Source organism: Lactuca serriola, chromosome 5, assembly GCF_051521515.1.
Source record: "Lactuca serriola cultivar US96UC23 chromosome 5, Lser_US96UC23_V15, whole genome shotgun sequence".
NCBI lineage: Eukaryota > Viridiplantae > Streptophyta > Magnoliopsida > Asterales > Asteraceae > Lactuca > Lactuca serriola.
The window spans coordinates 113,323,139-113,335,773 of NC_136412.1; positions in this window are offsets into that span (position 1 = coordinate 113,323,139).

Consider the following 12,635-nt stretch of genomic DNA (forward strand, 5'->3'; position numbering starts at 1 on the left):
GGAGTGTTCACGGCCCTAACACCACATCCCCATGAGTTTACGGCCGTAAACTCATGGTGGGTGTTTTTATGAGCTAAAAGGCCTTAAATCAATTAAGAGGTGTTGCTAGGTTTGGTTTTTGGACATTTGAAAGGGACAAAATCATTATATGAATTAATATAAGAGTTTAGGGTAGTAAACTAAGTGTTTACGGCCGTAAACTCTCACCCACATCCAACTTAATTATTTTGAAGGCCAAGGATTAATCACAAGTGATTCAACTAATTTTTACAAGGCTTAGGGTGAGTTTAAGGCTTCAAATGGCATCCATCTAGGAGTTTACGGACCTAGAGTATATGCTCTGGCCGTAAACTCTCAATTAGAGGGTTTTTGATATGTTTAAGACCCCTAAATGATTTTTGGTTGGTTCTAGGATTTATTCCAAGGCTTTTGGTGGAGTTATATGGCTTTCTAACATGTTGGAAATGAGTTTACACTCATGTTTGAGGGGTTTACGGCCCAAGCACATTCCTTGGCCGTAAACTCATGCAAATCCCTCAAAATCATTGTCTAAGGTGTTCTAAGTCCATTTCATGAAGTCATATAGCCATATCTAAAGTCTAGTTGTGGTTTAGAAGGGGTTTAAGGCTCAAAAACCCCATTTACATGTGTTCACGGCCTAAGGCTGATCCAGGGCCATAAACACATGTTTATGGTCTTATCCCATGATTTAAACACGAAAATGAAGCCTAAGGATGTTATACTAGGAGCTAGGATGCTTACCTTGGTGTTTTAAGGCTTGAAATTGTTGATTTTGGCTTAACAATATGGATTTGAGGAGAGAGGTTAGAGAGAGAGTGAAAAAGCTTCAAATGAGACTTAATCCACTTTAAATATGGTTTGAATTGGATACACGGTGGAATTCTACCCGATACCGACGTTAACCGATGCTTTGGGTCGCACCCGATTAAGTTGTCGTTACCCGATATGGTTGAAACTATAATTTTTCAAATTACTAGTTCGGGACGTTTTCGCATGTCTCCAACATGTTTGGATACTTACCAAGTCAAAATAAAGGTTTTGACTTAATTGACCTAGTTCAGGACGAAATCGGAACAATTCGCTTAAGACGAGTTTTGACGGAACGGTTACGACATAGAAGCAAAGTTTAGGGTTGTTACAGGATATTAGTATGGAACGTTACACCATTGAGTTAGGGACTTCAAACTTCGATTTGGTACTTCTTACCATGAGTTTACGGCCATAAACTCATGGGGAAGTGGTCCCCAGGCCGTAAACACAAGTTAGGGTCATATTTGGACCTTAAACTCACTTAGCCTCTTGTTTAAGCTTTGGAGCACTTAACCACTTAGGTCTTTATAGTTTTAAGCCTCATTTGGTGACCTAATTGTGATTTTATGGTAAGGAGTAAACTCCCCTGGACCGTAAACTCCAACAAACATGGTCCATTGACCATAAACTCCCGTATAAGGCCTTGGTCTCCTTTGTCACAACCCAATGGCCTCCTAACACTTTGACCAATGTGTTTTCCTCACTTTAGGATGTTTATACATGTTTAATTAGTGTTATAATCACTAATTTAATATATACATATGTCTTCATATGTTATTAGGATCATTGTGTGTGTCTAAGTCTTCACTTGACACCAAACACTTGTCCGACACTTCCATCCGATCCGCTCACTGCAGGTGACTTCATACCCCTTAATCTATATTTTAAATGTTTTTAAATGCTTTTATGGGGGGGGGGGGGGGGTTTGGGAATACAAGTTGAATCATGCTAGTTATTATATCAATCACATGTGATTAATAAGCAACATACAAATGGATTTACTACTCTTTTAGTTGTTTTACCAAACAGATTACTTCAAATGGCTTTCCAAAACATTTTTACTCGTGTAAAAACTCTTTGTTAAACTGTCTTACATACTAAATGTTTCTTTTCAAACACTGTTACAATTGTGTTTCAAACAAAGGTTTTCCTTATACTTAAAACTGTTCTTATCAAATAAATTGCCTTCAAATTGTTTTACAAACTGACATCAAGTCATCCTTTCTTAGTTACTAAACTTTTCAATGGTTTTACAAAACTTGTTTTATGATTTTATATTGTCAAATGCATGCCTATATATGTATATTTATATAAGTAATGTTTAAAGGACTTAGGAAGGCTAGCTCGCTTTATCTCCTTTTCCTCGTTGGGATGTGGCTTTAGGGCATCGGTTATCCATCCAAAGGTCGTCTAAATATTAGTTATATATTATGTATACATATATAGACATAAAAGTTCTATCAGTCAATTCAATACCCTTGGGTAGCAAGGGTATACGTTCTTCATACGTACAGTTCATATTACTAGTAAACTACGATAGGTGTAGTTTAGGAAGTTACTAATACTATTACTAGAGCAATACAATGAGTCAATTCATACATTTGTCACTACTTGCTAGATAGAGAGAGAACACAGTACATTACTATACATGCTAGATAGAGAGAGAACACTCAATACAACTAGTACACGTAGAACATTACAATACATATTGTGACAACCCGAAGTTTGCTCCATCGCTGTAACCCATTTCCGTCCATAAAATTCATCTTTTCGAATTGTTTCCGTTTAAGCTTTTAAATTAAGTCATTATTTTTTAGGCTTCTATAATGACTTAATTGGTATCCAAACATGTTAGAAACTCATGAAAACATCCCAAATTATTATTTAGAAAATTATTAGTTACGACCACGTTGAGTTACGACAAATTAATCGGGTACGACCAAAAGCTCCATTTAACGTTGGTATCGGGTAGAATTTCTCCGGGCCATAAACTCAACCCCTATATAAGGGATTGAGTGACATCATTTTGAGGCTTTTTCTCTCTCTTAGAACACTTTCTCTCACTACTCTCTCTCTAAAAACTCAAGTTTGATCCAAAAACCCCATTTCAAGCTTCAATTTGGTAAGTAATCTATCCTAGCTTGTTGTTAAGCTTTCTTATCATGCAAATCTATGTTTGAATCACCCAAAACACTCAAGAACATGTGTTTATGGTTTAAGAACCCTTCCAAAACCGTGAACACCCCTAAAGAGGGTTTTGAAGCCCCAAAACCCTTCCAAATCACTCCTAGTGCTTAGATATGGCTTAGAAACTTGCATGCATGAGCTTAGGATCCCCAAAATCTCACCAATTAAGGTATGGACATGAGTTTACGACCCAAGAACATTCTTGGACCGTAAACCCTCATTCATGGACCATAAACACCTCCAAAGGCTTCCATGAGCTTCCATGAGTGCATAGAACCTTATATTCCATCAAGAGATGCACCAAAACACACACAAATGATTCACACTTGAGTTTACGGTCCAAGAGCATTCTTGGACCGTAAACACACCTCCTTAGACCATAAACTCCTCCAATGGGTGTTAAAGTGCCTTTAGCACCTTGTATGGCTTGGAATTGGACCTAGAACTTTGTATGCCTAACCTACAACCACTAAAACCCATGAATCATGGACAAACATGAGTTTACGGTAGTAAACTCATGTGTTTAAGGTAGTAAACTCCCAAGAACATCTTCATAGACTGTAAACTACTTTTCCAAGGTCAATTCAAGTCCCAATCACTTCCTAAGCCATGGAATCAACCTTAGAACCTTCCTTTGTGCATTGTAGTGACCTATGACCACCAAAAACACATTAAGACATGGTACATAAGAGTTTACGGCCGTAAACTCATAGTTTACTACCATAAACTCCTCAAATGGTCCTTAGGATGTTCAAATCTCATTCAAATGCAATGAAACCAAGCCTATCATCACCCCTCATGAGTTATAAGGCTAATTAGCAACCAAGAACACCCCCACCATGAGTTTACGGCCGTAAACTCATGGGGAGTGGGTCATTTGGACCGTAAACTCCTAAAGGAGTTTACTCTTGAAGAGTAAACTCCATATACAAGCCATACTCATCCATAGATGCTACCCGGGTCACTCCAAACACTTGAATTGAAGTGTTTTCGCTTCTAGAAGTGTTTACTCTTATCTAGTTAGTGGTTTGAAGTCTAATTAGATACAATTGTGTATCATTTCGTATTACATAGGAACCTCACACTTTATCAAGCCCCGATCTGACACTTAGCATCCTAGACGATACGTTCCTCGACTGGTGAGTTCATACCCCTACTCTTTTTCCGTATTTTTCAAATGTTTTCAGGGGGGGAATACAAGCAAAAGTACAAGATTTATCTTGTACTCAAACTTATTATTTCAGTTCAAATGTTTATATTCTGTATGTTTTTAATATCGAAAACCGTGTTAACCAATAATTCGAATTGCAGAGTTAACTTTCAGACTAATCATAGATTTCTTGATAAAGTGTTAAAATCTATGTTATATTTCATAATTTATGAATAATTCATACTAATCATCAATTAGGATTAATACTAATAGAATACAAATACGAATATGAATAAGAATACGAATATGAAAGTATAGTTAGAAACAGAGCGAATACGAAAGTACAGTTAGAAACAGAGCGAATACGAAAGTATAGTTACAAACAGAGCGAATACGAAAGTACAATTAGAAACAGAGCGAATACAAAAGTACAGTTAGAAACAGAGCGAATACGAAAGTACAGTTAGGAATAGAATACGAATACGAATACGAATACGAATATGAATACGAAAGCACGCCTTTGGATACATTCGAGTGTAGGACAATTAGGATATCAGAATACCTAACTAATACGACAAGTATGATAGATACTTGTACATTACATTTGGATTCAATAACTAAACTTTACTTTTAGGAAAATAAGGGTTTTTCCTGGGATAAATGAACTGTTCTTAACTAGACTGTGTAATTAATGGATAACTAAACTTTACTTTTAAGGAAAATAAGGGTTTTTCCTGGGATAACAAACTGTACATAACCGGATCGTATAATAAACGGATAACTCAACTATACTTATAAGAAAATATGGGATTTTCTTGGATAACAAACTTTTTCGGAAAACCAAAGGAAACTTGTACATTTTCAGAAAACAAACCTCTTATGAACTCACCAGCTTTATGCTGACTTTCAAATTGCTTATATTCTCAGGTCCACATTAGACAGGTACACCGCGATCTTTTGGAGAAGACGGAGTACGTAGAAGACACGTCTTGACTTTTGTTCATATGATATATATATATATATATATATATATATATATATATATATATATATATATATATATATATGTATGTATAACACATGTAACTCTTTGTTTTCAGACAATGTAAATGAATCTATGTAATGTAAAGTTTTGTGTTTACTATGCTTACTATGTACATTGGTTGCGATATTCATGACGTCCTCCGCCCCGGAACGTTTCCGCCTTTGGTTTCGGGGTGTGACACATACAGGCTAGACAGAGGGAGAACATACAATACAGCTAGCACATTCATTACATATACATTCATGCAGTTATGTGAGCCACTAAACGGGGGATGACACTACCTGCCATGGCCGTTTTTGTATCCAGAATCTCCTTAATTGGGGAGCGTATGAGGTTGGCTATAGATCTATATTGGATTGTGTAACAAACCGTTATTTCAAACTTATGTAATAGTGTAGGTCAAATTGTTCTTCTTTTTAATTAAATAAAGAGAAACTTTGGCATACTATGTATATTTACATAATAGACCCTCAAAAATAAATTATTAAATAGTCTCAATTAGGTTGAACCAAGTGATAGAGATTGTAACAAGGTTTCCAAAAATATAAGGAACACTAAAATCCGAGTTATAACGAAGAAGTTATGACCAATCGAAAATCCGCGACAAAACCGGCAAAACATTGTTCAGTGTAAAAACTGAATTTTTGATAAAAGGCTTTCTAGCCTTAACAATCTAAATGAAATTTATAGTTTATGTTAAACCGAGAACTTTCATAAAAAGAACGCCAAAATCTGACTTCGTATGAAGAAGTTATGATTTTTCGAAGTTTCAGTATAGCAGTGTACAGCTAAAACCTCGAAATAAAGATCGAGTGGTTTTTAGCCGACATGACCTAAACGAGAATTGAAGGTCTCGTCATTAGTAGTACAACAGTAAAAAGACAGACAAAAACGGACGTCGTATGAAGAAGTTATGAATTTATAACGGATTCACGTCCCGGTCTGTTTAAAATAATAATATTAAAAATAAATTCAAAATTAGCCGACGAAGTCAAAACGAAATTCGTAGAGTATAATTTTAGCTACGCGTGCATATAAAGAACGTCAAAAACGGAGTTCGTATGCAAAAGTTATGAATTTTACAAGTTTTGGCAAAAAAATAAAGAAAAATAGAAATACCCGGGAAAATTCGCATGAACAGTAGCGCCACCTCACCCCTCGCATGCGAGCCTCCACGTGTCGGCTGCTGAGTGGACCGAAGTCTCGCGTGTCACCTCCTGATTCGGCCACTTCTGCGGTCCAATCCCACTCGGACAGCCTCGCAAGGAGACACATCGGGGATGCTCCTCGCACACGCCTCGCACCACCCTCGGACACCCCTTCGCACGTGGCTTCTTTGCATTGGACCGAGGGCTAGACCAATCCGAGCCTACCACCTCCGAACCGAAGCTGCTTCCCTTCGCAGAATGTCAGCCTCGCATAGCCTCGCACAAGCTTCGGATCCGAGGCTTCGGCCTATATAAGGCATGCGAGGGTTTCCAGATTTTTTTACACTTTTCACCCCAAATTTTAATCTCTTTCACTTTTTCCACACCCTTAAACTTATATACAACCCTTAAAGCCCCGGTATCAAGACTCGAGCCCGAAGTAAGCCGTGAAGCCCCGAAATTCTCGAGAATTCATCCTCTCTCCTGTCAAAACTCTGCCCGATTTGAGCCGGTTTCTCGACAAATAAACTCCTTTTCGTGAAACGAAACCCTGTCCGAATTACCACCTACCAAGTGAGTTCATACCCCCGTATTTTCATAATTTCTACTGTTTTAAGGGGGGAAATACAAGTATAACACAACAACTTTGTGTTATAAATAAATGATTTCAAATCGCGATAAAATGATTTTAAAGCATCGAAAATACTTCAAATTTTGAACTCTTTTATAAACTTATATTTTTCCCAAATATACATATTTGTATATATAATTTAATATAAATAAGATTTAAAAGGATTAGGACTAATAATTCATTCTAGGTCCTTTTCCTTGTTTGGATGTGGACTTATAGTACCAGTTATTTGTCCGAAGGTCGTTCAAATTTTACTTATTTATAAAATTGTATATGTATATAAAATTAAAAGTTATTTCATCAGTTTAATCACCCTTTGTAACATGTTGAGCAAAGGATTACATGCAAAAATAGTTATTTACTAATTCATAAAGTACATATAAATTATAATAGGTATAGTTTATGATACATAGAGCAATAATTCATATGAATACATTGTTTTACATGCAACAAGGGTTTTAACTCAAAACAAATCAAGGGTTTACACTTATCAAATACATGTTCGGGATACTAAGTCAAGAACATAATGTCAATCATTTATCTCAGAATGATTGGGTTTTCATAACTAATATACATGTAACGTTTATATGCTTTTTATGAGACATTCAATTCAGGTTGTTTAGATTCAGTCTAGACAACCAAGGTAAAGCCCTGACATTATAACCAGAAACTCCAGTCCGGGGATCGAAACAAGTTGTGTGTAGATCTATATCGGGATTGACAACCCCGCACTCAGGCTGCTAGCTACAGTCAGGCATACATGCCAATGAGTGGCAATTGTTATCAACAGTTTAAGCGCTCATCAGGCGTTTGTTTCAGGCGTTCATGTCTTAGTATGGTTATAATAACTCATTAAAAAGATATTAACAACACGTTAGTGTATAAACAACTAAACGTAAATATATCTTCAAAGTACCAGTTTACAAAATGCAAAGTACAATGCTATACTATAGTTTTCAATAACAGCTGGTGAAGCCAGACACACTCTCAAATAAAGGTTTTACAAATACAATGGTTTACAAATAAGACGGTTTTATAGGAATAAAACTATTTTTCACATATCACAGAAAATATGTGTAACATCCCGAAATATCAGGAGTAGAGTTGAAGGGCAAATAAGGGTAAGTTGTGAAATAGTGACTCGGCGAGTCCAACGATGGACTCGGCGAGTAGGGTCGCGACTGGGTCGCGTGTTAAGTAGCCGACTCGGCGAGTCCGTGAGGAGGACTCGGCGAGTAGGCGCTGAGTGGAGAAAACCCTAATTCCCGGGGTTGAGCCCTATATAAGGAACATATCAGCCCACTCTAAGCCTCATTATTCATCCCCAAACCCAGAAACCCTTAGCCTTCGTGTGGGAGTGATTATATCTCAATTGGGAGCTTGAAGGAGATGATTATTGAAGGAATCTTGAGAGATTGAAGGCTTGGAGCAAGGGGCTTTGCTTGGATTCGACTTACATTGCAGTTGGGGCATGCATTGGAGGTAATATCTCGTTCTTGGACTGATTGTATGTTGTTTATTCATTTTGGGGTTTATGGGAACTTGTCTATGGTTGTAATTGGAAGTCTAGAGGTTAGATCTGAGGTTGCTACCTCAGATCTGGAATGAAGAAGAATCAGAGAGCATGAAAGTCCCTGTGTTGGAGTGTTTAGTGAAGCTATCATGTCCCAAACCCTAGCTCTAAAGTGAATAAGGCCTAGATCTCTTTGGATTCACGTAAAGTTTGCCACTTTACGTGATGGATGAGTTGTAGGAGGCTAGATCTATGTTTTGGATCAATTGCATGGCCTGGAGTGTTTCTGAATGGATTCAGACCGGTGGTACTCGGCGACTCACATGAGTGGACTCGACGAGTTGCTTGAAGATGAGCTGGGACTCGACGAGTTGGAAGAACAACTCGGCGAGTTGGATGAAGATGGCCTGGAACTCGGCGAGTTGTATGAACAACTCGGCGAGTAGGATGAAGGAAGCCCAAGACTCGGTGAGTCTATTCTTGGACTCGGCGAGTCTTGTCGAAGAGTCCCAATATTTTCTGGTTGAGTCGAGAATCGGCGAGTCAAGGGATGACTCGGTGAGTTGTGTGCGAGAGGACTCAGAGTTGTGGGACTCGGCGAGTCTCGGGGTGACTCGGCGAGTTGAGTCGTGGATTGAGTGAAGTTCTGAGTATGGGAACTCGGCGATTCATAGGGTTGACTCGGCGAGTAGGGCCAGTCAGGGGTTGGCTTTGACCTTGTCCTTGACCAAGGGTTGATCGCTGACTTAGAGTTTGGTCCGCAATGTGGCCTTTGGGCTGAGTGAGGGGTAAAATAGTCTTTTACCCTTAAGAGGGTGCCATGAGAGGGTTGATTCTAGTCTCGAGAGTTATATTCATGAGAGTGTTTGCCTTACGTGTTAGGCAGTGGCGAGTTCGAGATTCAAGTGTGGAGATATCTGCTTTCTGCTTGCCAGGTGAGTATTCTCAATATACTTTACCTTGAGTAGGTAACCAGAGTTATGTGACAGAGTATTTGTATGCTATGTATGTTATGTGTTGTACTGCATTATTTCTATGTGATTTATGTTGTGCATGTTTACAGAGTTGGAACCGGAGGGTTCCCAGAGTTAGAACCGGAAGGTTCCCAGAGTTAGAACCGGAGGGTTCACAGAGCAGGGTCCACGGACCCACAGAGTTATAGCCTCGAGTGGCTAATATGTGTTATGTGTGGTATTTTGGGGAACTCACTAAGCTTTGTGCTTACAGTGTTTTGTGTTATGTGTTTCAGGTTTCTCAGGTTCATGGGACGGCACCGGCTTGATTGTACACACCAGAGAAAGAGTCATGTTTTGGAGGATCCTGGTTTTCTATGCAAGTGAAAAAGGAGTTATGTTTTGTAATTCGTTTATAAATGAGATTTTAAACAAGTGTTTCTAAGAATTTAACGATTATTTTAAATGAAAAATTGTTTTGAAATTTACGGTGTTACAATTTGGTATCAGAGCCTTGGTTTGAGGGATTCGGATGCGCCTTCGGGTAAATCTGGACTCAAACTGAGGAAGTAAGAAAAATTTTCAAAGAAATAATTTTCTAAAAAGTGAATAAGAGTTCAAAAAGAAAGCAAGAAAGAGCAGTGTGTACAATCAGCCAGAGCCCGAACGGTGATTTCCCAAAATACCCTTATTTTTGTGTTATGAGATATTTATGATGCACTTTATGAGATATTATTGCATGCTAGAGGCAGGCTAGGTATTTCACATCTTAGGACTAGAGTAGCCTGATCTGTGATGCCTTAGCCTAGGACTTGTTGTTATATGTGTTATGCTTTTGAGTATGTGATGAGTGAGAGTACCCAGTTAGAACCCATGAGGGGTAGAGTTGCAGAGTTCAGTGGTACTTCCGAGGATGAGCCGAGAAAGTGGAGTTATCACAGAGAGGGAGACCTATGTATTCTTCGATGCTCGAATGCTGCTTGCTTTGTGCTTTGTGGAACTCTCGATGATGGGAGTCAGCTACCAAGTGAATATGACGATATTCAGGAGGTAGATGGCTGGCATCACAGGGAGCTCTTCAGCAGCTGATAGCAAAGAAGTGGGAGGACAACGGAAGAGCCTAGGGAGTAACCCTAGCCAGATGAGTGCGCTGGTAGAGTAGAGAATTTCGCTGGGGAGCGAGCACGCGCGATGGGATTGGTGACAAATCAGGTCGAGCAGCTACTTAGGAGCTCTGGGATGGTCCGTGTGGAAAGTATGGGTAGATGTGGCAGGTAGTATGGGCCCGTACTACTGAAAGCAGAGGACCCATACTTGAAACAGGGAGTATTCTGAAGGTCCTAAGAAGCAGATTGAGGAGTGATGTTATGGTTCGAGTACCATACATCGGAGCGGATTGAAGAGTGATGTTATGGTTCGAGTACCATACATCGGAGCGGATTGAGGAGTGATGTTATGGTTCGAGTACCATACATCGGAGCGGATTGAAGAGTGATGTTATGGTTCGAGTACCATACATCGGAGCGGATTGAGGAGAGATGTTATGGTTCGAGTACCATACATCGGAGCAGATTGAGGAGTGATGTTATGGTTCGAGTACCATACATCGAAGCGGATTGAGGAGTGGTGTTATGGTTCGAGTACCATACGCCGGAGCATATTGAGAAGAGATGTCATGGAATGAATACCATGGTTCATAGGGAAAGATGCTTGTGGTTCTCCGGCAATCCGGTTATGATTGAGTTCGGAGAGGCGTCCCTTGAGAGGAAGATCGAGAGCCTCTCAGAGTATTTTAGTAAGGAGTCAGTGAGAAGGGAGAATTTCGATCTGAGTTGAGCGATCAGTCGATAAAGGAGATGTCACCTTCTATGATCTGGGTGGTTCTGATTATGTTCGTGTGCAAATATGAGAAGCATCATGTTGAGTTTTGGGTTGGGGGTAAACCCTGCAGGTCGTCATTGATGATGATTTTTCCCCCAGTGTATCAGGTAGCATGTGTGCCGCGAGGCGGTGACTTATCATGAGCAGACAGACAGTTGGGACTGAGGTAGTCGAGGACCACACTACACCTATTCGAGTATAGTAGGATGTGTTGTGGTGGTATCAGTGGGGAGTTCAGTCGAGTTTAGCAGTGCAAAGAGTTTTCTATCTATGTTGGGTGTTGAATATTGGAGTGGGTCCCTGTTCTTGGGACGATCCCGGTGTTGGATCATTGGTTGATGAGTTGAGGTGAGAGGTACGATGATTTTGCGGTTCAGTCTATGAGCCAGGGATGTTATTGAGCAGTTGAGATGCTTAGTGCTAGATTGGTATGAGATTTGGAACGACTAGAGGCAGTCGTGATGAGAAGTTCTTGAGGAGTTCATCAGAGGTTCACAGTATATGAGGTCGATTGATTTCCTTAAGAGGGAATTATCGGGCGTTGTGTAGCACTTTCCTGGGGCAGGTGCGATTTCGCTGGTGAAAAATAGTTGTGGGTTGGTTGCGTGCTAATTGGTGATGGTTCGAACCCTAAGTGGGGGAGAACCGGGTACAGTATGTAAGAAAGCAGAGATTTGTCAAGAGCAGTTATAAGTGGAGTATAGAGATCTGCTGTAAGAAATCATGAGACCAGAGATGTCGGTGATCGAGGAAAGGGGTCAGAGTGAGTTAATACGGGAAGTACTTGTTGAGAATGATGAATGTCTCTACGGCAGGTGTTTGGTGGTCGGTGTTGTTGCAAGTAGATAGAGAATGATTGGGCAGCCAACTCTCGGGTCAGTATGTGTATCCTTGTTTGGATTTTGAGCGGTAGAAAATGGGTTCGGAGAATTATCAGCGTATTTAGTAGCATTAGCGTTTTCTTGTATTCCAATTGAGAAATTGGATACACCGAGGTTGCAATTTGGAAAAAAATGCAGATCTAATTATGGGGTTCAGAGGAAATGTATTATTGTGTCTATATGATGCTTGGGGCAGGAGATCAGTGGTTGTGGCAGGATCTTGTGATGTTCTGTTGGGGTATTCCGAGATATCCGGGTATGATATCTTTATTTCGGAGTTACTCGTGAATCTTGAATTGAATCGACTTGTGGTATATCAGGTATCTATGGATCTAGTGGGAGCCCTTTGAGTATGGGCATCCAGGGAGATTATTTGAGAGAGTGGATTTTCGCAAGGGTGGGCATTTGTTATGTT